At 37.2% G+C, this 23,874-nt stretch overlaps 1 pseudogene; it reads right to left on the bottom strand.

Moving 5' to 3' along the window:
- Nucleotides 1-16,925: 16,925 nt before the first annotated feature.
- On the bottom strand, nt 16,926-17,566 carry LOC109557940 (lys-63-specific deubiquitinase BRCC36-like; annotated as a pseudogene).
- Between the last annotated feature and the right edge of the window lie 6,308 nt (nt 17,567-23,874).

Raw genomic sequence — 23,874 nt, 5'->3', positions numbered from 1 at the left:
TTTTCATGGAATCTTTACCGTATAAGTCTAATGCTATTCTAAACATCAGGATGTGTATTATACTGGAAATACCAGAGACAGGGACCCTGACTTTAAACAGCTGGCATTTTGGTTGGAAAATGCATCTTATCATGGGAAAATATATAAGTAATACATAATAATGTAAGAAAATAAAAACATATTTAATAAGAAAAGCACTTCAGAGACCAGCAACCAAAAAGTATCAAAATGTAGTAGAGACATTTTTATAGGAGTGTGACTAGAGATGGGACTTATAAATAAATACTGGAGTGTTGACGGAATTGGCAGATAGTCACATGAAAGTTTAAATCCCAAAGATTCTATTTTTTTAACCATATTTTCACAGCTTAGATCCCTTTTCTTAGGCATCTTCTCAGTGAACTGCATTCTGAGCTCAGGACCTTCCTTTCTTCCTGTTAAGTTTTCATCCATTTCCCCCACTCAAAGTCTTACCCTATAACTTCAGTCCCTTGCTCTCTTTTATTTATGCTTAAATATTCTCAGTCTTGGCTGCTTACCTAGCTTCCAGAGATCTCCACCTCCCTTTCCTGGGTACTTGCTGAAAGGAATCTCTTGCCTGGACATAATCTGTCAACTGACACTGTATATTACCCACCTGACTGTATTATCTGCAGGCAGGATTCTCTTCAAGTGTGTTCCCTACCCCAATGTGCCTTCCAAGTTCCTATTGTTTTGGTATCACGTTCTGTGCATCACTGACTGTAACTTATTGAACACTTAAACCACTGAATCAGATCTGTTTCACCAAACTGTCAAAATGACAGATTTACTCACTATTTTGTTTCTTTGAAATGACCATCTAGTCTTCTAAAGAATGTACACAAGAGTTTCATGAGGGTGGATTATACTGAATGAAATCCTCACTAAAAACAGTGAATTTTTGAATTTAATTTAGGATTGCAAAAAGGTCTTAGAGGGAAGTGATTGTAAGTCACGCTAATGGAATAACAAGTACTAGAGTTCAATACAAAGTGATAATGACGTACACAGTGCAAGATGTGCTATATTATATTTGCAAGCATCACAAACATTTAGTTCTCAGTCCTGTCTGACTCCTGGCCACTCTATGAACTGTAGTCTGCCAGGCTCCTCTCTCCATGAGATTTCCAAGCAAGAATACTGGAGTGGGTTGCCATTTTAAAACAGGACAAGTATTAGGAAATTAATGCATACAATAATCCTGGCAATGTCAGTATGAAAGAGGTTTGGTCACTTATTATATAGGAAAAATTAAACAGACTGGAAAAGAGGCTGCTGTTGCTGCTGCTGCTAAGTTGCTTCAGTCGTGTCCGACTCTGTGCGACCCCAGTAGACGGCAGCCCACCAGGCTCCTCTGTCCATGGGATTCTCCAGGCAAGAACACTGGAGTGGGTTGCCATTTCCTCCTCTGATGCATGAAAGTGAAAAGTCAAAGTGAAGTCACTCAGTCATGTCTGACTCTTAGCGACCCCATGGACTGCAGCCTACCAGGCTCCTCTGTCCATGGGATTTTCCAGGCAAGAGTACTGGCGTGGGGTGCCATTGCCTAGATAATAGATATTAGATAATTCTAGTAAGTGTGAATGAAGAGTGATAAAATCACTATATATGTCTTAGTGAAAAACAAAATTTGAAAAAACTACCAGCAATTTTTTGATCCCTATTTATGTAAGAATGGTAATTCCTTTAGTGATTAGAGTTATAAATGATTTCTATTTTGATTAAAACCTATAACTACAGAAATGTAAAAATTTGAGGTCTATTTTGAACTGTGTTGTTGGAAAAGACTCTTTAGAGTCCTTGGACTGCAAGGAGATCAAACCAGTCCATCTTAAAGGAAATCAGTCCTGAACATCCATTGGAAGGATTGATGCTGAAGCTGATGCTCCAATACTTTGGCCACCTGATGCGAAGAACTGACATGTTGGAAAAGACCCTTATGCTGGGAAAGATTGAAGGCAGGAGGAGAAGGGGACAACAGAAGATGAGATGGTTGAATGGCATCACCAACTCAAGGGACATGAGTTTGAGCAAGCTCCGGGAGTCAGTGATGGACCGGGAGACCTGGCGTGCTGCAGTCCATGGAGTCACAAAGAGTCTGAGCGACTGAACTGAACTAAACTGATGGCAGGCTAGGATCTCATAGCATAAAACTCCAAATCCAAAACCAGTAGGATTCATTTTGATATTTGGCAAAACTAATACAATTATGTAAAATTTTAAAATAAAATAAAATTAAAAAAAACAAAAAACAAAACCAGTAGGGCAGTTAATCACCACACCAGTGCCTGTTTCCTACTTCACACACCCTTAGTTTTTGTGGTTTTTTGTTTGGTTGGCTGGTTGGTTGGTTTTTTGAACGCTGCAGTATTTCAGGTCCAGCTCTCCAGAAGTCAGTAAAGGAGCATGTCATTAGTTATGTCTTCCCTCCCCTCCAATGGTCTTCAATTACCATTTTAGTATTGCAATGATAATTTGAGTTAATAGAAGCTAAACTAATTAAACAAACAAACTCTGCTTAATATCTCCCATCTGTCCCTGGGAATATAATCAACTCTCCCTTTATCGTTCTGTGCCCTGGATGGCTGCTGTCCCTGGTCCACATTCCTGACTCCTTTGCACTCTAGTCTTTGGTTGGCAGAAGAAGGGAAGGAAGGAGGAAATATGACTGGAGTTTACTTCCTGAGCCCTCTCACTGTGGTCGCTGTAGGCCAGTGGTAACAGTGGGTCTTCTTCTGACAGGGACTTCTCTCTAGGCATTCTTACTAGTCCCTCTCACCTCTCCACTTCAGACAGGGTTGGCAGACATTCTATTCCAATCCCAGGGAAGCAAACTATTCATGTATTTCCCCACAAAATGTTCAATTTTGTAATAGCCCTTTATTATATTCACTTCCGCTTTCTCCAATTTGGTTGTGCTATCATTTCCTGCTGAGACATAGCTGACATCCAAAAAATTAAACACATTGCTTTCTGGCATCACTTCATGGAATATGGATGACATTAATAAAATTTCCAAATCTTCCCATATTCTAACATGCTGTTCACTACATACAACTTGAACTACTCACAATAAGCATAAAAGGTAGAAATGTTGGATGCAGATATTGACAGATTTTAGGAATATTCCTTATTGGAGAGCTGCAGTTTTGCTAATGAAATTTCAGAAACTGCATATTGTATGAATCATTTTGTGTGTTTGGAGTATTTGGTGATGTTAGCGAGGGACAAATAAGGGTTGTAAGGAAAGCCTACTAGTTGTATCAAAGCTTTGGGAAAAGTCAAGCCCTTTACATCTATTATTGATATTGATTATTTCATTTAATTTTTTTTCAGAATGAATTTCTTTACAAGACCAGCTGGAATGGATTTACTCTTTAGAGGTCACACTGGCTATCCCTAAAAATGCCTGTTTCTGTGTAAACCTCCACACTGTCTATCCAAACACACTCAATGACAGATTCTTTCCTCTTTCTCTTCCTGTGAAACCCAGTTTCTGCCCAACATCTAGAACAATGACAGCTGCTCCCTGAGGTCTATGCGGATGTCTCCAAAGGCTATTACTTTCTCTGTATTTTCAAACTCTTAGGTGTACCTCTACATTAGCATCCCTTTAATATATTAAAATTAGAACTCTAAATATGGTGTGAGTTTCTGGATAGCAAAGGTCTAATTTATTTCTCTTGCCCTAGTATCCAGTTCAGTATATAACAGCATACAATAATTATTTAATGAATGAATTAGTGAATGTATTAGCTACCCACAATCCAAACTCTCATAGAGCATTTAGATTCTGTTCTTATAAAGCCCCAAATGTGTATTTCTTACTGTAAATAAGGGATCACTTTCTGATCAAAAATAATTAAACATATTATCTATTAAATTATTTTAATACTTAATTTAACAGTTGTTACTTCAACTGAGCTGGGATATTTTATTTCTTGATTTTACATAAACACAAACTTCAACCATATCTGTTAAAACATATGCGTTGTTTTCCACTTAAATTGACTGAGAAAGAATTCATGAAACAAAAACAAAAAAATACAAAGCAAATTCTGCAAATGGTCATAAAACGGTAACTGTTTGAAAAGGATACGGGAAATCTACTTGAATCTTTTTTATGCACCATCTAACATTAAACTGCTCACTGAAATCTTTAAAAAGCCTGAGATGAATATAATGAATGACTATGGAGGAAGTCAGCAGATGGTATTCCTCAGCTATAATACAACTGGACATGATGACTAAGGATACTGTTGTAAAACTTGTCCACAATTTCAACAATGAATGCTATAAATTTCATAGGTCTATAGGCTGACCAAACCAGCACGATTCTTCTCACTGTTAAGACTGTAAATATAACTGCTTATTCTATTGGGCTTTTCAGTCCTGCCATCTCACTATTCTATCGTTGCTAAGCAACCTTGGTGGTATTATGGCATGCTTACTTAAAAAAAAAAATAGAATCACCAAAATGTGTTTGCTGATTTATTTATTTGAATGGAAATGATCCAGGACCAAAATAAAATCTTTTCAATGTGACAGCTGGCACTGACTGGGTAACAACTTGCAACTCGACTGTAATCACAGTTAAGACAATGTTTTTCTCTGAAAAGGTAGACTCCTATGTACCCTCTAATCCCAAATGTAAATTTGTTTAATTATTTTTGGTCGGGTTTGCTTTTGAATACCTGAAGATAGATTTGGCCTTGGAAGTTCATGTGAAAAAGTGTTATATGTAGCGGAGCCCAGGGCCAGGACGTTTGTAGGACAATACGAAGTATGAATTATTGCAACTGTAGTACTCAGTGAGCAAACTAACCCATCAAGCTATATAAGTTGTCACAAAATGTACTGAGGCATTCCGTTCCACTCAGGTGAGATAGGACGAAGGGCAGAAAGAAGGAGTCTGAGTCATAAAATCTTTCCTGCCTCAGGGTAATAGTAACTTATTTCACTATATTTATAGGTCACTAATGGTAACTGATCCAAAAAAAATGGTGGCATCGAATTGTCCTTGGCCTCTTGTCAAAAAGAAAGAAATCATCTATGAATATAGTCAAGGGCCAAAAAAGAAAAAAAAAAAAACACAATAAAAGACAACACTATTAGCATAAATACAGGAATAATCATAGTATGTAATTTATATGGTCTATCTTCAATGTTTTTTCTAATGGAATTATTCAAATTCTAGTACATGCAGAGAATATTTATCACACAGAGGAAAAGTCTACCAGTACACTATTCAAACTTATGAGGCTAAATTAGCTATATTCACTTTGACTGTTCCTGGGTGAAGAGAATAATACAATGAATCATACTTTCCTCCCTCAATTTCTCCTTTTCACGTTAGATGGTTTTGTCATGAAAAGCTGAGATATTGGAAAATAAATTCAGCTCTTTCCTGTACTCTGTATCTCAGAGCAGCACACATACATTTTTCTAGTTCTTAATTTTTATCCCTTCATGCTGTTCCTAAGCTGCCCTTTCCTGTGATAACTTATGCTAAAGAAAACTGCATTATTTAGTGATATTACTCATGGCTACCATTTACTAAGGACTTGATATGTGACCAGAGTTGATACCATTCTAGATTATTCTTTGCTTGTTTGCCCAGTGTAATAAAAATCCATTAAATAATACAGAATCTCTGTTTCAGGGAAGAATGGATATGAAACCAGTGAAAATTCAAATTTTTTCTATGATAAGCACCACAGTAAAACAATACAATGAAATAGGATAGCTATTTTATTCCTAAAATATAGATTATGATTCTACTCACTCTTCTGTTATTCTGCTGAAATACTTTTAAATGGTGTTATACCAAGACATAAACTCTGCTGAGAATCATCAGACATGTGTATACTATAAAGAAATCACACACTTCTTGTTTCCATAACCTTTATGGCTAAGCTCTTTTAATCAAGCCTATAACATCTATCCTCTGTTTTATATTGCTAATTGTCACAAACGTGGTATAACACTCTTACCCATCAGTTTAGGGTTTAGAAATTCATATGGGAACTCTGGGAAAATTTAGTGTCACAGAATTCATTGATGAATTTCAATTTTACACAATACACGTTTAAAAGTTTACTTATGAGTAAGTTTGTGCCTAGCAATAATTAGTCTGACTGAATGATAACTGAATTAGCTAATTATTTGAATATATTAAACTGCCAAGCTTGAGCATATATTGATACAAATAAATCATTCTTAAGTTTTAAAATTTATTTAAATCAATGTCTGCATTATATTGCTTCCCAGGTGGCGTTAGTGGTAAAGAACCCAACTGCCAATGCAAAAAAACGTAAGAGAAGCCTGCCAATGCAGAGATGTGGGTTCGATTCCTGGTTTGGAAAGATCCCCTGGGAGAGGTCATGGCAACCCACTCCAGTTTTCTTGCCTGGAGAATCCCATGGACTGAGGAACCTGGTGGGCTACAGTCCACAGGGTCGCAAAGAGGCAGACATGATTGAAGTGCCTTAGCAGCAGAAGCAGTTGCATTAATTTAGTTGACTACTTTGAAAGACATAGACTGTATTGTAAAAATATTTCGAACTTTATTAAGCAAACAATGGAATAAACTTAAATTCTACCTTTAAATAAATATATTCATTGCTTACTAAAAACTAAACAGTTTTGTTAATTAGACTCCTCTAGTTGGTAAAGAATCCACCTGCAACGCAGGAGACCCTGGTTCGATTCCTAGGTCGGGAAGATCCACTGGAGAAGGGATAGGCTACCCATTCCAGTATTCTTGGGCTTTCCTTGTTGCTCAGCTGGTTAAGAATCTGCCTGCAGTGCGAGAGGCCTGGGTTTGATTCCTGGGTTGGGAAGATCCCCTGGAGAAGGGAAAAGCTACCCACTCCAGTATTCTGGCCTGGAGAATACTGTATTCTCCTTGGACTGTATAGAGAATTTCATGGACTATAGAGCCCATGGGTCTCAAGGAGTCGTACACAACTGAGCAACTTGACTTTCTTTCTTTCACCCTGAAACTCAGTTCAGTTTTACGTAGACTTGTTATACCATGTGGCTTCAACTTGTGCTTATAGATGACATTTCAATTGACTCAAGAGTGTCTGGTTTTGCATTCATAAGACAGTAAACATTTTTATGCCATAAAACTGTTTAACTCAAATGAATGGCACTCACACGTGGGCTTCTAAGCTGCATTTATACATCTCATATTGCAGTGTACTTACATAAATCTGCCTCTTCTGGAGAGCATGCTTCCCTTGAGAGGTTCACCTGAAATGTCAGATCAACTAGAGCATGAAGAACTAGCCTAGGGAACAATTCAACAGTCTGAAAGTATTCAGGTTGAGTTAAAACAAATACTTTCTTGTTTATAAAGCAAGATCTACTTATTAGCACCTATTTAGGTATTACTTTAAGCTTTTAAACATAGATCTACTCACATTTTGTGTTTCTGTCCATGCTGCTGCTGCTGCTGTCGCTTCAGTCGTGTCTGACTCTGTGCGACCCCATAGATGGCAGCCCACCAGGCTCCCCGGTCCCTGGGATCTTCCAGGCAAGAATACTGGAGTGGGTTGTCATTTCGTTCTCCAACGCATGAAAGTGAAAAGTGAAAGTGAAGTCACTCAGTCATGGCCGACTCCTAGCGACCCCATGGACTGTAGCCTACCAGGCTCCCCGGTCCCTGGGATTTTCCAGGCAAGAATACTGGAGTGGGTTGCCATTGCCTTCTCCATTTCTGTCCATAGCGGACAGGAAAAGAGAAACAGCAGAAAAAAAAAAAAAGGAAAATGAGACTTATGCATGCTTAGGATGCCAATTATTCTGAAATAAAGTGTTTTATGGCTAAAAGTTACTAATAGTCAAATGCTTAAAATAAATATTATGCCTAAAATATCTAAAAAGTAGCATATCTGTATTGCAATAACCATTTAATCATAGCTCAGTGTTAACTTCATCACATTTGAAGAAAATCTAAATGTACAAATTCTTTATTTATTTATCTACTTTATAAAGTTGCCCATCACATAGAGTGAAGTAAGTCAGAAAGAAAAACACCAATACAGTATATTAATGCATACATATGGAATTTAGAAAGATGGTAACTATGACCCTATATGCAAGACAGCAAAAAAGAGATAGATGTAAAGAACAGACTTTTGCACTCTGTAGGAGAAGGCGAGGGTGGGATGATCTGAGAGAATAGCATTGAAACATGTATATTGCCATATGTGAACTAAATCACCAGTCCAAGTTCGATGCATGAAACAGGGCACTCAAAGCCGCTGCCCTGGGACAACCCTGAGGGATGGGATGGGGAGGGGGGTGGGAGGGGGGTTCAGAATGGGGGACACATGTACACCCATGGCTGATTTGTGTCAATGTCTGGCAAAAACCACTATAATATTGTAAAGTAATTAACCTCCAATTAAAATAAATAAATAAATTTAAATTTAAAAAAATAATAAAGTTGCACAGAAGATAAAATTTATCATCATCTTACAGGTTAAAACAATCTTTGATTTGGGGAAATGATCCTTAACAAGAAGTTAAATAAAACAACTCTTTCCTGAACACTTCAATATACTTTTGGGTAGTAGGTATTAAACTATATAGGCTAATCCTACGTATTAGAGATTCTCACTTTCTAACATTCTTTTCAAAATGCTCCTAAATCTTGCTTCTCTGAACAGCAACAGATAATGAGATGCGGACTTCCCTCGTGGCTCAGAAGGTAAAGAATCTGCCTGCGATGCAGGAACCAACCCCTAGGTCAGGACAATCTCCTGGAGAAGAGAATGCCTACCCACTCCAGTATGCTTGCCTAGGAAATCCCATGGACAGAGGAGCCTAGTGGGCTACAGTCCATGGAGTGTCAAAGAGTCGGACACATCATTGAGCAACTGACACTTTTCACTTTCATACTTTCACCTCTCATATATGTCTGTTTTTTTTTTTTTAATTGCATCCTGTGATGTTGAAAGGGGAACAATTAAATAAACTACAGAGGACCGTATATGGCAGAGTTGTCTCCTAAGAGCCCTTAAGAATAATTTTTGGATGTAAATATCCAATGGTCACTCCAAAAATTTAGACCAAGGAACCATACTTTCAAAGTTGTCTTTGATGCTGCTTCCTCAAAATAGGGTCCTTACTTTTTAGTCACAATCACTGACTTCCTCCATAATCCCTTATCTACAAGTGATCTAAGAGATGCTTGAATGTCATGTAATAACAAACAAACAAAAAAAATGGTCTGCAAAAAAGTCTTACTTGGGGCTTTCTCCCTAATTAAAACCCTTATCCTCATAAACAGTTAATATTCTCCACCTTAATAACATTACTTTTAGTTGTTGAAGCACAATGATGTTCATTTAATAAAAACTGAACTTATTTGGAACACTCATATAAAACTATATATTTTCCATTGAACATAAGAATGTCCTATGTATTCAAACATACTCACCTTTCCTTTTAGGTTTTTAAATGCAACAAATACTTACAGTAAGAAAAACTTTTTTCCTTTATGATATTTTCATGTGGTAAAGAACCCACCTGCTGATGCAGGAGATGCAAATTTGATCCCTAGATCAGGAAGATCCCCTGGAGAAAGAAATGGCAACCCATGCCAGTATTCTAGCCTGGGAAATACCATAGACATAGGAGCCTGGTGGGTTACAGTCCTTGGGATCACAAGGAGTTAGACATGACTTAGCAACTGAAAGACAACAACAGTCATTTTCACTATATATTTCAGAGAATTCCCCATCACGGATTCACTGTTACTAAGGAGTTAAAATTTGGACTATGAAAATAAAGGGAAAATAACAGTGGCAAACCAGGAGTTAGTGTGTCTTTCCCTTTTTATTTATGCTCCTTCTCTTCCACCTTCCAAATTTTGTGAGAGTGCTTCTATTGGCAAATTACAACACATTGGATATTACCAGTATGGTACTGGAACAAAAAACAGACATATAGATCAGTGGTACAGAATAGAGAGCCCAGAAATAAATCCATGCATACATGACCAATTATTGTTATTGAGTCACTAAGTCATGTCCATCTCTTTGCAACCTCATGGACTGCAGCATGCCAAGCTCCTCTGTCCTCCGTCCTGAAGTTGGCTCAAATTCAATAACTAAAATTCAAATTCAAACTGAAAAGCTTTCACACAATGAAGGAAACCACCAAATGAAATGAAAAAGCAACCTACTGAATGGGAGAAAATATCTGCAAATGATATACCTGGTAAACCACTAATATCCAAAATACACAGAAAACTCATGCAATTCAACAACAACAAAAAATCCAATTAAAAAATGGGAAGAGGACTTGAATAGGCAGTTTTCCAGAGAAGAAATACAGATGTTCAACAGGAATATGGAAAGATGTTCAACATCACTAATCATCGGGAAAATGCAAATACAAGTTACAATGAGATCTCACCTTACACCTGTGAGAATGACTATCCTCAAAGAGACAACAAACACATAGTATCAGTGAGAATGTAGAGGAAAGGCAACTCTCATGCACTGTTACTGGAATATAAATTGGATCAGCCACTATGGAAAATAGTATGGAGGTACCTCAAAAAATTAAAAATAGAACTACTATACAATGCAGCAATTTCACTCCTGGCTATTCATCCAAAGACAACAAAAAACAATAATTCAACAACATACCCCTCTGTGCTCATTTCAGCATTACTTATAATAGCCAAGATATAAAAGTAATCTAAGCATCCATTGATGAATAGATGAAGAAAATGTGATATATACATACAACAGAATAGTAATCAGACATAAAAAGAATGAAATCTTGCCATTTGCAACATAAATGAACCTAGAGTGTATTGAGCTAAGTGAAATAAGTCAAAGAAAGATAAATAAAGTATGTTTTCACTTATGTGTGGAATCTAACAACAACAAAAGAATAAATATAACAAAACAGAAAACAGACTCACAGATATAAGAAACAAAGTAGTGGTTTCCAAAGGGGTGCGGGATGAAAGATGGATGAAATGAGTAAAAGGGATTAAGAGGTAAAACTATTTAATACCAATTATAAAATAAATAAGTCACAGGGATGAAATGTATAACACAGGAGTATAGTCAATAATACTGTAATAACTTTGGTGCATAATGTAGGACATATTATAAAATTAATTTCATTGGACTATAGTTGATTTACAATGCTGTGTTAGCTTCTGCTGCACAGCAAAGTGAATCAGTCATACGCAGACCTATATCCACTCTTTTTTAGATTCTATTCTCATATAAGTCATTACAAAGTATTGAGTAGGAGTCAATTGCTATTCATCACCAAGACAGGTTACTATGGCTGTAACTACAGAGTAAGCAATGAGGAAGAAAAAAGGAGTTCAGTGACAAGTATTCATGCAGAATTCTTATTTAGCCAGTATAGATACAGAGTATAGCTACTTGCACTCATTGCCTGCCCTGGTCATTTCATCTGTCCTTTTACCTTTAATTTTTCCTTCAGTTCAGTTCAGTTCAGTTATTCATTCATGTTCAACTCTTTGCAACCCCATGAATCGCAGCACGCCAGGCCTCCCTGTCCATCACCAACTCCTGGAGTTCACTCAAACTCATGTCCATCGAGTCGGTGATGCCATCCAGCCATCTCATCCTCTGTCATCCCCTTCTCCTCCTGCCCCCAATCCCTCCCAGCATCAGAGTCTTTTCCAATGAGTCAACTCTTCGCATCAGGTGGCCAAAGTATTGGAGTTTCAGCTTTAGCATCATTTCTTCCAATGAACACCCAGGACTGGTTGGATCTCCTTGCAGTCCAAGAGACTCTCAAGAGTCTTCTCCAACACCACAGTTCAAAAGCATCAATTCTTTGGCACTCAGCTTTCTTCACAGTCCAACTCTCACATCCATGCATGACCACTGGAAAAACCATAGCCTTGACTAGACGGGCCTTTGTTGGCAAAGTAATGTTTCTGCTTTTCAATATGCTATCTAGGTTGGTCATAACTTTCCTTCCAAGGAGTAAGCGTCTTTTAATTTCATGACTGCAATCACCATCTGCAGTGATTTTGGAGCCCAGAAAAATAAAGTCTGACACTGTTTCCACTGTTTCCCTATTTCCCATGAAGTGATGGGACCAGATGCCATGATCTTAGTTTTCTGAATGTTGAGCTTTAAGCCAACTTTTTCACTCTCCACTTTCACTTTCATCAAGAGGCTTTTGAGTTCCTCTTCACTTTCTGCCATAAGGGTGGTATCATCTGCATATCTGAGCTTATTTAATTTTTCCCAGCAATCTGGATTCCAGCTTGTGCTTCTTCCAGCTCAGCATTTCTCATGATGTACTCTGCATATAAGTTAAATAAGCAGGGTGACAATATACAGCCTTGATGTACTCCTTTTCCTATTTGGAACCAGTCTGTTGTTCCATGTCCAGTTCTAACTGTTGCTTCCTAACCTGCATATAGGTTTCTCAAGAGGCAGGTCAGGTGGTCTGGTATTCCCATCTCTTCCTTGCTGCTAAGTTGCTTCAGTCGTGTCCAATTCTGTGTGACCCTAGAGACGGTAGTGCACCAGGCTCCCCTGTCCCTGGGATTCTCTAGGCAAGAACACTGGAGTGGCTTGTCATTTCCTTCTCCAATGCATGAAGGTGAAAAGGGAAGGTGAAGTCGCTCAGGTTGTCTACTTGAAAGTTACACAGTCGTGTCTGACTCCTAGCGACCCCATGGACTGCAGTCTACCAGGCTCCTCCGTCCATGGGATTTTCCAGGCAAGAGTAGTGGAGTGGGGTGCCATTGCCTTCTCTGATCTCTTCTTTAGTCCTACCCAAACGTTTTCTGGCTCTCCTGCTCAAAGCTGCAGGATTTCCAGGCAACATTATGGAATTTTACATTTTTCACCACTGCTAAGAGGGTCATATAGGCCACTTCTGGCTTCCAGCTTCTCCATATACCCAATTTTATCCATGCGATTTCCTACACTTCACTCTTAATGTTGCCTTGTGTGTGTGTGTGTGTGTGTGTGTGTGTGTGTGTGTGTGCTAGTCACTAAGTAGTGTCCCACTCTTTGCAACCCTATGGACTGTAGCCCACAGGCTCCTCTGTCCATGGAATTCTCCAGGCAAGAATACTGGAGTGGGTAGCGATTCCCTTCTCCAGGAGATCTTCCCAACCCAGGGATTGAACCCAGGTCTCCCATATTAAAGAGATTCTTTACCATCTGAGCCACCAGGGAAGCCCAATGTTGTCTTAAGGACTTTCAAAAAGAAATACTTTTTTTTTTTTTTTTGCTGTCTAAAATATTATGCTCTTCAAGAAATACTGTCCATTTAGTCAAAAAACACACCTAAGAAATATCCAAAGTAGTAATCTCTAAAATTAATCTACCCATGCATATAAAAGGTTAAGCTCTGTTAACTAAGCAAAAGAATTTGGTGTGAGTAATGTTTCAATGATGATATTAATGATTGCATACATACTTGGTCAAGGTGAAATTATCTTCTCTACATATTTTAAGTGAATATATTTGAATATTGAATGAGTGTATTTCAATGAAAGTGTTAATAATGAGGGCTAACCCTAGCAAAAACATTTATATGAAAAGCACTTCTTTGCAATGGCAACTACTTAAAGACTGATCCAAGGATTTCCAGAAACAGCATCTTCACATATTTGACGGCCCACAGTATGCTTTGCTCCAGCTCCAGAAGTCTCAGTAGATTCTCTTTTCACACTTACCCTCCGTACAATCCTCATGCATGCTGTTCTCCTCTTTCATTTTTGACTTGGACTCTTCTCCTAACCACCCCTGCTGCCACCACCATATTCAACCGTGTTTTTTCCTAACCAAATTCCCTAGATGCTTAATGTAGGATTTATGATATAGCTGGCATTATTCTAGTGCACTAAGTTCTATTTTCCTTTTTTTTTACATTGCTTTTATTGGAGTATAGCTGCTTTACAGTGTTGTGTTAGTTTCTACTGTACAGCAAAATGAATCAGCCATATATCCTCTCTCTTTGGTATTTCCTTCCCACTCAGGACACCACTGAGGATTAAGTAGAGTTTCCTGTGCTGTACAGTATGTTCTCATTAGTTATCTATTTTATATAAAGTATCAATGGTATATACATGCCAATACCAATTTTCCTTCTATTTTCAATGGAAACCATTATTCCTTCACATTTTTAGAAAATACTGGATGTATGCACATGCCTCCTATATTGTTTGTATGTTTAGTGACAATATTACTAATCATCTATAGAAGATTACAGCTTATTGTAGAATAGGAATTTTTTTTCATATTTGTGTCAGTTATAAGAAACAACTGAAAATCTTTTTCTCAATAAGGAGTTTAGTTCATTTTTTGGTAAGAAAACTTTATCTGCAAGCTATATTATAAAAGAAAGGCCAGTGATTAACTCCTGCAATAATCTTCTATTGCTTCTAGTCACATGTAAGAATTAAGTGAGAATGGATTCTTCTAATATAGGCTGTATTCAGAAGATGGAAATGGTGTAAAAGGTAGTGGAAAGAACAGAGCCCTTATCTCTAATGATTATTTCTTACTGAAAGAGGCAGGAAAGAGTCACAGTGACAAGACCCATATCCTCTCATTTAGGGATCAAAAACATGCAGCTTATAACCAAAGATAAGTGAAACCAAACTTTCCCATGTAATGTAATAAGGAACAAAGGAGTGAAGAAAATTTTTAACAGGTTGGAAGAATATTCTAGGAAGGACAGGCAGAGTTCTCTGCATGACCCACCTAGGATGATTAGACCCTGTCCCTATCTTACCAACTCCTGTCTCATTAAAAATCCCCAAGTCACACTACCAAAAAGCTGTTTGAACTAATGATCAATGGATCTCCTTGTTACTTTGTTCATTTCATAAAATCATAAGAATAGGGTTTGGTTTAAAATTAGGATTTAATTTGAGATGGAAGAGAAATGAGTTTAAAAATTTAGATATATTACTATTCCTGGGAATCTGACTTTATGGAGCAAGTCACACCCATTAGATTTCTGACATCACTTTTATTAACATATTGATTATAGCCCAGATTAATGTAATTCTTAGAAATTACCCATCTTCCGCAGAAATGTAACTTTTATGTTCATTATGGTACCCCTAATTTCTGGTCTTGATCTAAAAAAATGAACAATTAGCAATTAAATGTAAGGGCACAATACCACTGAGCTTCAACTTATTGCCTGAAGTTTAGAGTCAGTGAGTTGCTATGAGTATTTAACAGAGTAAGAACTTCACTATGGCTTAGAAAAGTTTAGAATTTAATCAGAATTTTGTACTGGCTTTCATTATTATTTATATACACAGAAATAAAAGAAGGTAAATTCAAACATCAAATGAACAAATTGTGTTTTCTTTTATTCTTTTGCTATAAGAAATCTGCTTTTACAACTACTTCATTTGTAAATTTCAGAGTTATACTTTAACAAATGAATTTATCTTAACCTACTAAAGACAGCTGGTAGAAACACTGCTCTCTCTACAGTATCTAACACTTCACTACCCCGTACACACATCCTGTGGTGACTTGTTCAAAACTCAGTTACATAATCCTTGAAATTAGACAAATTGTGAAATTTGGTGAAATAATTAAATTTAAATAAATGTTAGCAACTGACAAAATCCCATGGACGGAGGAGCCTGGTGCACTGCAGTCCATGGGGTTGCTAGGAGTCAGACACAACTGAGCGACTTCACTTTCACTTTTCACTTTCATGCATTGGAGAAGGAAATGGCAACCCACTCCAGTGTTCTTGCCTGGAGAATCTCAGGGACGGGGGAGCCTGGTGGGCTGCCGTCTCTGGGGTCACACAGAGTCAGACACGACTGATGCGACTTAGCAGCAGCAGCAGCAGCAGCAACTGACAAAAATTGTTTCCCTATCCTGGTTTACCAACTGTTTATAGTAATCAATTAGCACTTAGGACTGTTATGTATATCCACAGAATTTTAGAACCCAGACAGTAAAGTAGAGATCCCAAGATACTAAGTAACTTACCTCAAAATTCCATTTCTCCTTTTTAAAAACTGCCCCATTCCCATTTGTAACTTGTAATGAAACATGCCTTGGCAATGTTTTCCACCATCCTACAAAAATTTTTAAATTTTAACATCATTGTTTTATACTAAATAAATTAAACTTTATCAAGATTTAAGGTAAAATATACAGTCTCAGCAGTATGTGAACTGTGAACTTCCAGATGTTCAAGCTGGTTTTAGAAAAGGCAGAGGAACCAGAGATCAAATTGCCAACATCCGCTGGATCAACGAAAAAGCAAGAGAGTTCCAGAAAAACATCTATTTCTGCTTTATTGCCTATGCCAAAGCCTTTGACTGTGTGGATCACAATAAACTGCGGAAAATTCTGAAAGAGATGAGAATACCAGACCACTTGACCTGCCTCTTGAGAAACCTGTATGCAGGACAGGAAGCAACAATTATAACTAGACACGGAACAACAGACTGGTTCCAAATAGGAAAAGGAGTATGTCAAGGCTGTATATTGTCACCCTGCTTATTTAGCTTATATGCAGAGTACATCATGCGAAATGCTGGGCTGGATGAAGCACAAGCTGGAATGAAGTTTGTTGGGAGAAATATCAATAACCTCAGATATGCAGATGACACCACCCTTATGGAAGCAAGTGAAGAGGAATTAAAGATCCTCTTGATTAAAAAGGAGAGTAAAAATGCTGGCTTAAAACTCAACATTTAAAAAATAAAAATCATGGCATCTGGTCCAATCACTTCATGGCAAACAGATGGGGAAACAGTGGAAACAGTGACAGACTTTATTTTCTTGGCTGAGAAAATCACTTTAGATGGTGACTATAGCCATGAAATTAAAAGATGCTTCCTCCTTAGAAGAAAAGCTATGACCAACTTGGACAGCATATTAAAAAAACAGAGACATCACTTTGCTGACAAAGGTCCATATGGACCTTTCTCCAATAGTCACATGAGGTACAATATAAACTGGGATTCCAATTCACTCATATTCTGAGCTCTTTTGGACCTGTATGGATTGAAAGCAAGTATAGATTACCCATCCAGTCTTTGTACATTTACCTCCTATGAAACAGGAAAATATAAGCTTGACAATGCCTTGATCCATCATCTGGTACATGGCTTGGTGTGAAAATCAACAAGTGAAGGCCAAACAGTTATATGGGGATGGGAATGATACCAGCCTGCAACTCTCATGGGGTGACCTGTTAGTTCAGCCAACTTCTCTGCCTCTGTTGAGGCCACAGACAACTATTTGGAGAAATTTCCACTCTATCCTTCCTCTTATCAGAACATTGCAAGATGATGACAAAATGAACATGAACACTTATGTTGATGTCAACTTTTCAGCAACTATACAGATTTAAGTTCCAATACGTGTAAATTTGAAGTCACTACTTAAATCACCATTCAACGCCCCTATGCACAACCCCATCACCTCCTCCCTCTCTGTGCTGACATGTGATTGAGACATACTAGGAAAGCATCCAGATGAACTGCTCTCACAGCCTGCACCACCGGCACTGCCATCTTGACCCAGTCCAACTCACGTCCGCCTCCCACCAGCTTGGGCCGACCAACCAGTTGCTCAGGTGTGTGGGTTGAATCCAAACATTCTTTGCTTAAATCCACAGAACTAAGTGTCTAAGAAAGACACAAACTTTTGTTCTGAATGATCATGTATGTTTTAATGTTTTTTAATAAGTTATTAGTCATTCCAATTCAAATATATTAATTTCACAGATTTTATCCAGGAAAAATGCTACTCATTACCTTTCAAAAAATTTTTTACTAATGCTGCATTTTTAAGTATTAGAAAAACAATTGCAATACCACACATGAAGTTTTCATTCAGAATAATTCATGTTTTAAAAATTATTGGATTGATTTATTAATTGATAATCAGAAAATTCTTTTCTCATAAACTTATATGAAGCCCAGTAAAAACACTTTTTCCTTATTTAGAGACTACCAGAATTTATTTAAAATAGCAAATAAAAGTTAGTAAATCTACATTTACTACTGAATGGTCTACTAGTTATATTTCTAAAAACCCCTTTTTCAATATTTTACATCATTGATATCTGGAAAAATAATCAGGGTTATAAAAATCCAAGCCTGATTATCTGTGTTCTCAGATCCTTCAAACTTTGTTCTCAATTATATGAAGAACACAATGCAGCATTATAGCACTTGAGGCTTAATATCATTTCATTTAATTCTGTAGCCTCAAATACCTAATGTTATGAAAAATGATAATATGATGATGTGATTTATAAAATTAAAATATTCACTATTCAATTTGACTCTGGTTAAAGCAACAAATAACAAAATACTGATATCTTAATAGTTCTTAACGGTAACTTAAAATCTAAGACTGATGGTGACTTGTAGGGTACACACCAGTTCAGCATAATGGCTGCCCTCAATTCTTACAGGTCAGTAAATATATTATTGGCCTATACCCAATGTGTATTATTTTGAATATCACCCCTGAATATACCTGTCCTTTCTCGAAGCTAAACTGGGCACAGTGTTGGTTTAGACAGACAAACAGAAAGACAAACAAGCTTAAACCATCAGTCTGACAACCAAAATGCATTAAAAATTCATAGGTAATTAATGAGAACCTACTGTACAGCACAAGGAACTCTACACAATGCTCTGTGGTGAACTAATGGGAAGGAAATTTAAAAAAGAGGGTATATGTGTGCATATGGCTGAATTACTTTGCTGTGCAGTGGAAACTAACACAACACTGTAAGGCAACTATGTGTGTTAGGAGCTCAGTCGAATCTGTCTCTTTGCGATCCCAAGGAATTCACCAAGTAAGAATACTAGGGTGGATAGCCATTTCCTTCTCCAGGGGATCTTCCTGACCCAGGGATCAAACCGGGGTGTCCTGCATTGCAGGTGGATTCTTTACCATCTAACCAACTAGGGAAGCCCAAAGCAACTATACTCCAATGAATTTTTTTAAAGTCATCTTAACTGCAATCTACAGCAGAGCTACTAGTCATCTAGCTCTCAAAGTATCTATTCATAAGACAAGCCGCTTCCCCTTCTTTATATTGCTGTCTCCCTAACTTTCTGGCCATGCATATATTCTCACTCTTCCCTATCCATGCATGTATTCTCACACCACTCCTGTCCACTGCATCAACTTGCAGAGAATCTCTCCTTAGTAGAGTCTTTTGCAGCTTGGAATTTTTGTCAACATTTCTCCACCCCCTCAGCTTCCCCCGCAACCCCTTGTAAGGATCACTTGGTCACCTGCCTTATTTGCTCATCAGTACTGTTCCAGATATAATCATGTCATCTCCCTTTATCTATTATCTAAGCCAACAACAAAAGTCAAGGAGGCAAATACAGAGTCTTCCTGAGTGAGGAGGATGAAAGTTTTAAATACTTACATATTATTAATATATTTTGCCACCTTCACTCAAATCTAAATAGCTACTTATATTTTCACAGTAGTTCATACAATTTGTATAAGACCATTAACAGTATATTATTAAATATGTGGCTCTTTTTAAATGGCCCCATTCACCCTTTTCATAACGAAGCTTACTTCCACTTTATTTTTTTTCCCCTTGAGATATCAAGTATCAGTTTAGTGGAATTTTTTTCCCTGTCACCATTTGCTTAGCTTTTGTTTATGGTTTTTATATGATATCCCTACCCTTCTGGCATGAGGCAAGTGGCCTATTCTTTCTTTCCTTCTTTTTTCAGAACGTCTTGGGCATTGGAGGATCAGAGGAAGAGGATGAAGTGTAAATGCTGCCTTACTAACCGAATAGGAAACAGCATTCTCCCAACAGGTTTCAGTTTGAATATTACTCATTCCAGGACTGCAGGTGATGATCACCCTGCACAGGAAAAGCCAAGTCTCCCATGATGAATAATGATCTCAAATACAACTGAGCAAAAGTGAGAATCATCACTGAGGCAGCATTTCCACTGGTAGAGCACTCCCTGAACATCTGGCCAGAAGGCTGGTTCAGAACTGACTCAAAGGTAGCCCTGTTGTTGAATTATTTCTTAAAATAGCTGTTCTACAGAAGGTGTTCCTCAGAGACAGCACCAAATACTGACCCAGTCTGTTCCTGCTTAGCTTAATGACAGGCTCAGTATTTTAGTTGCACTGCCTTCAGTTCTGTTATGTCACTCAGTCGTGTCCAACTCTCTGTGACCCCATGGATTGCAGCACGCCAGGCTTCCCTGTCCATCACCAGCTCCCAGAGTTTGCTCAAACTCACGTCCATCGAGTCAGTGATACCATCCCACCATCTCATCCTCTGTCATCCCCCTCTCCGCGTGCCTTCGGTCTTTCCACCTTAGCATGGAAGAAATCCTACTTGCCTTCTCCTAACATATTAAGAGTGTGGACACAGGCTCCTGTCACCTCTTCTTCTCAGCTGTTCAAGGTAAAGTTTTTCTTTCAACAAGCTAGTGTTGACAAAGACTGGTTGGTTTTTGTCAGGTTTCAGCTGATAAAAGGAAACTTTCCAAACGGATCTCTATTCCTTTTCACTCTGTATCGAATAATGGGGTCAATGGTCTCGCTTTCAATGTAACTGTGCAGGCTATGCATATAAAGCCTTTACTGCTTTGTGACTCATCCCTTCTGGAAGTTTCCTTCTCATTTCTTTTCCTTATTTATGATCCTCTATCGCAACTCAGACTCATTCCCTTACATCTTACCTCTTATACATAAAACATCAAACATCCGGAGCCCATCAGTTTCTCTGTTTTATTTCAGTTTGAAGAAAATACATATAAAATAATAATAAACCATTTCTGTTCATTAAGAATAATATGATGAATACCCATGTACTCAACCTCCATATTAACATAAGTTTAAAGCCCATTGTGCACCTGTTCCCAACACATTCCCTCAGAAGCATGCACTTCTACCTTTGTACCTGTGATTCCGATTCATTTTTGGTTAAAACACTTCAGAATAATTTTTAACTAATACATTACTTAACCTTTGTCCTTTCTTGAACTTTATATACATTAAATTATACTACATGCATTCTTATGTGAATATGTCTTTTATATAAGAAATGTATGGGATAGGTCCAGGTTAAAATCTCAAAATCTTCACATGATGGCTGCATTGGCTGTTTTTCACTCATTTTATTATTGTACAGTGTTCAACTCTATGACTACACCACAGTTTAATAATTGGTCCTATTTTTGGTGTCATAACAGTCAAAGGAAAAAGTCTTAAACAAATTAAAACAAAAAGATTTTTTTAATAGTATAATATCCCCAACTAACTTTAAAAGTCATGATTGAAGAAAAATGATGTTCAAGAAGTAGAGTTGAGATACTGTTAGGAAGCCTTTGAAAAACTAGAAGGAAAGAAAGATGGTAGACAGAATGACAAGTGGATCAGTTCAGGACATGCAACATCTGAAGAAGTATAGTTTCAGAAAGAGGGAATAGAAAAAAATAGAGGAGTACATTACTAAGAAAACAATTTCAAAAAGATTCTAGAAGGATATATGAAGGATATGAAATTTTTTATCAGAAAACTCACTAAGTGCCCAGTAAAGGAGATGAAAAACAATTCATGCCAATGCATATTGTTATGAAAGCTCAAGAGAGAAATGTCACACTAGAAGCAAGACAATGGAGGATGCTTTCAATCATTTAAAGAAAATAATTTTCAGCTAAGAATTCTATGCTGGTACATCCTCTCAATCTAGTGTGATGGTAGAAAATATATATTTTTAAACAGGATTTCTCTTGTTTTCAGATTTACTTTTCTTAAGCAAACCAGAAAAAAAAAAAAAAATCTAGTACACCACATGGGAGAAAAGAAAAAAAAAACCCCAGGATGACAAGAAAGGAAAGCTTTAAGGATATAACCTGAAAATTTAAACATTTAAGAGAAATTATAATTCTGGGAAAGAATTCAAAGATAACTATGTGATACTCACATTGCAAATTATTCAAAGAAAGGAAAAGACAATTACTGAACTCAAGGAAAACAAAAATTTATGTAAGAATGCAGCAATTCAGGAGCTCTGATGTGATTTACTCCTATCTACATAAATTCTACCTACTTGCCGCCCTCATCCAACTTCTTAACTATACCTCTACTTCTGACGTGTGGATAGCTTCTCCAATAGTGTTAGTCGCTCAGTCATGTCCGACTCTTTGCAACCCCATGGATTGTAGCCCACCAGATTCCTCTGTCCATGGAATTCTTCAGGCAAGAATACTGGAGTGGGTTGCCATACCCTTCTCCAGGAGATCTTCCTGACCCAGAGATTGAACCCAGGCCTCCTGAATTGCAGGCAGATTCTTTACCATCTGAGCCACCAAGGAAGCCCTTCTCCAACAGAAGAGGACTGAAAGACAACATACAAAATCTTAAGTTCCAACAGCATCTCATTTTAAGCTAGACTCTGCCTTCAAGATAAACTTTTCACAAATTGTATTTTTCCACATAGACTAATAAACTGCATCTATCTGGCATGTGTATAAGATGTCAATATCAGAATCCTTTTATATTCATTATATTTATCTAAAACTGATAGGGAAATCTCTTTAAAAATTGTCAGCAATGAGACAGATGAGACTCAAGTCAATTTCGCACAATTTATCCTCTGCTAAACTAATATCATGTTCATACTCCTTATCAAGCTGTTTTTCTTTCCTGTTTGACCTACTTCATAAAGCTTCACATGAAATGAGGTTGAAATAATGCTACAAATAAATATGTGGTTTTAATATGCTCTGAAATATAGGAAGGAAAATTCCTTTTGATGTCTTTGAGTATAAAAAGTAGACAATTAGAGGTAATAGGTAATCATTGCTGGTACCAATCTGTAATACATGAGAGAGGCAAAACTTTATTTTACAAATTGAGATGATAGGCAAACAGCTGAGGATTAGAGAAAAAATATTACAACAAGCAGCCAATATGACATGGATGTCAAGGGGGAACAGTGCCCAACAGAAAGTTTATATCTATACAAAGTGACAGACTTTATATAAAATAAAATTAAGTTACTACAAGAGAGAAGTGTCAATATAGGCAATATGAAATGCCTATTCATCTTATGTAACCTACTTTTGCTTTAAGCTTCCCTGGGTGATTTCTTACAACTAGAGTATATAGTCATACTCATTTAAACACAAATGCTTTACAAAGAATGTGTATAATTTTTATTGTGATATTTAAGTGCTGCATTTTGCTGCATTGGGGATATACTTAAAAGGCAGAATGTGAAAGAATGATTTCTAAATAGTTTGTCATGTTTTAACAATTGTGAATGAGGTGAATCTTTATTTCTCTTTGTCAGTTTCATCACAGAAATACCAAATTAGCATCTATCTGGTTGTAGATAGTTTATTCTTTCTCTTTATTAAAAAGTAACCTTCCCATTTGCTTCTGTAATTAATTTTGTTATTATAATCTATAGGCTTCTTATATAATAATTCTAATTACTTTACAGAATTATTTAAATTATAACTCGCAATTGGAATATATCTACTTCATGCTTCTATCTTTGTTCATGGTCTTTCCACTACCAGGAATGCCTCATACTACATTTCTGTGATTCCAAATCCCAAATACCTACCCCTTAGTAAAATGTCAGTTTTTTTTTTAATTTTATTTTATTTTTTAAACTTTACATAATTGTATTAGTTTTGCCAAATATCAAAATGAATCTGCCACAGGTATACATGTGTTCCCCATCCTGAACCCACCTCCCTCCTCCCTCCCCATACCATCCCTCTGGGTCGTCCCAGTGCTCTAGCCCCAAGCATCCAGTATCGTGCATCGAACCTCGCCTCTGATGGTTCAGCTGGAAGGA

Source organism: Bos indicus, chromosome 4, assembly GCF_029378745.1.
Source record: "Bos indicus isolate NIAB-ARS_2022 breed Sahiwal x Tharparkar chromosome 4, NIAB-ARS_B.indTharparkar_mat_pri_1.0, whole genome shotgun sequence".
NCBI lineage: Eukaryota > Metazoa > Chordata > Mammalia > Artiodactyla > Bovidae > Bos > Bos indicus.
This window is presented reverse-complemented; position numbering and strand designations above follow the sequence as displayed.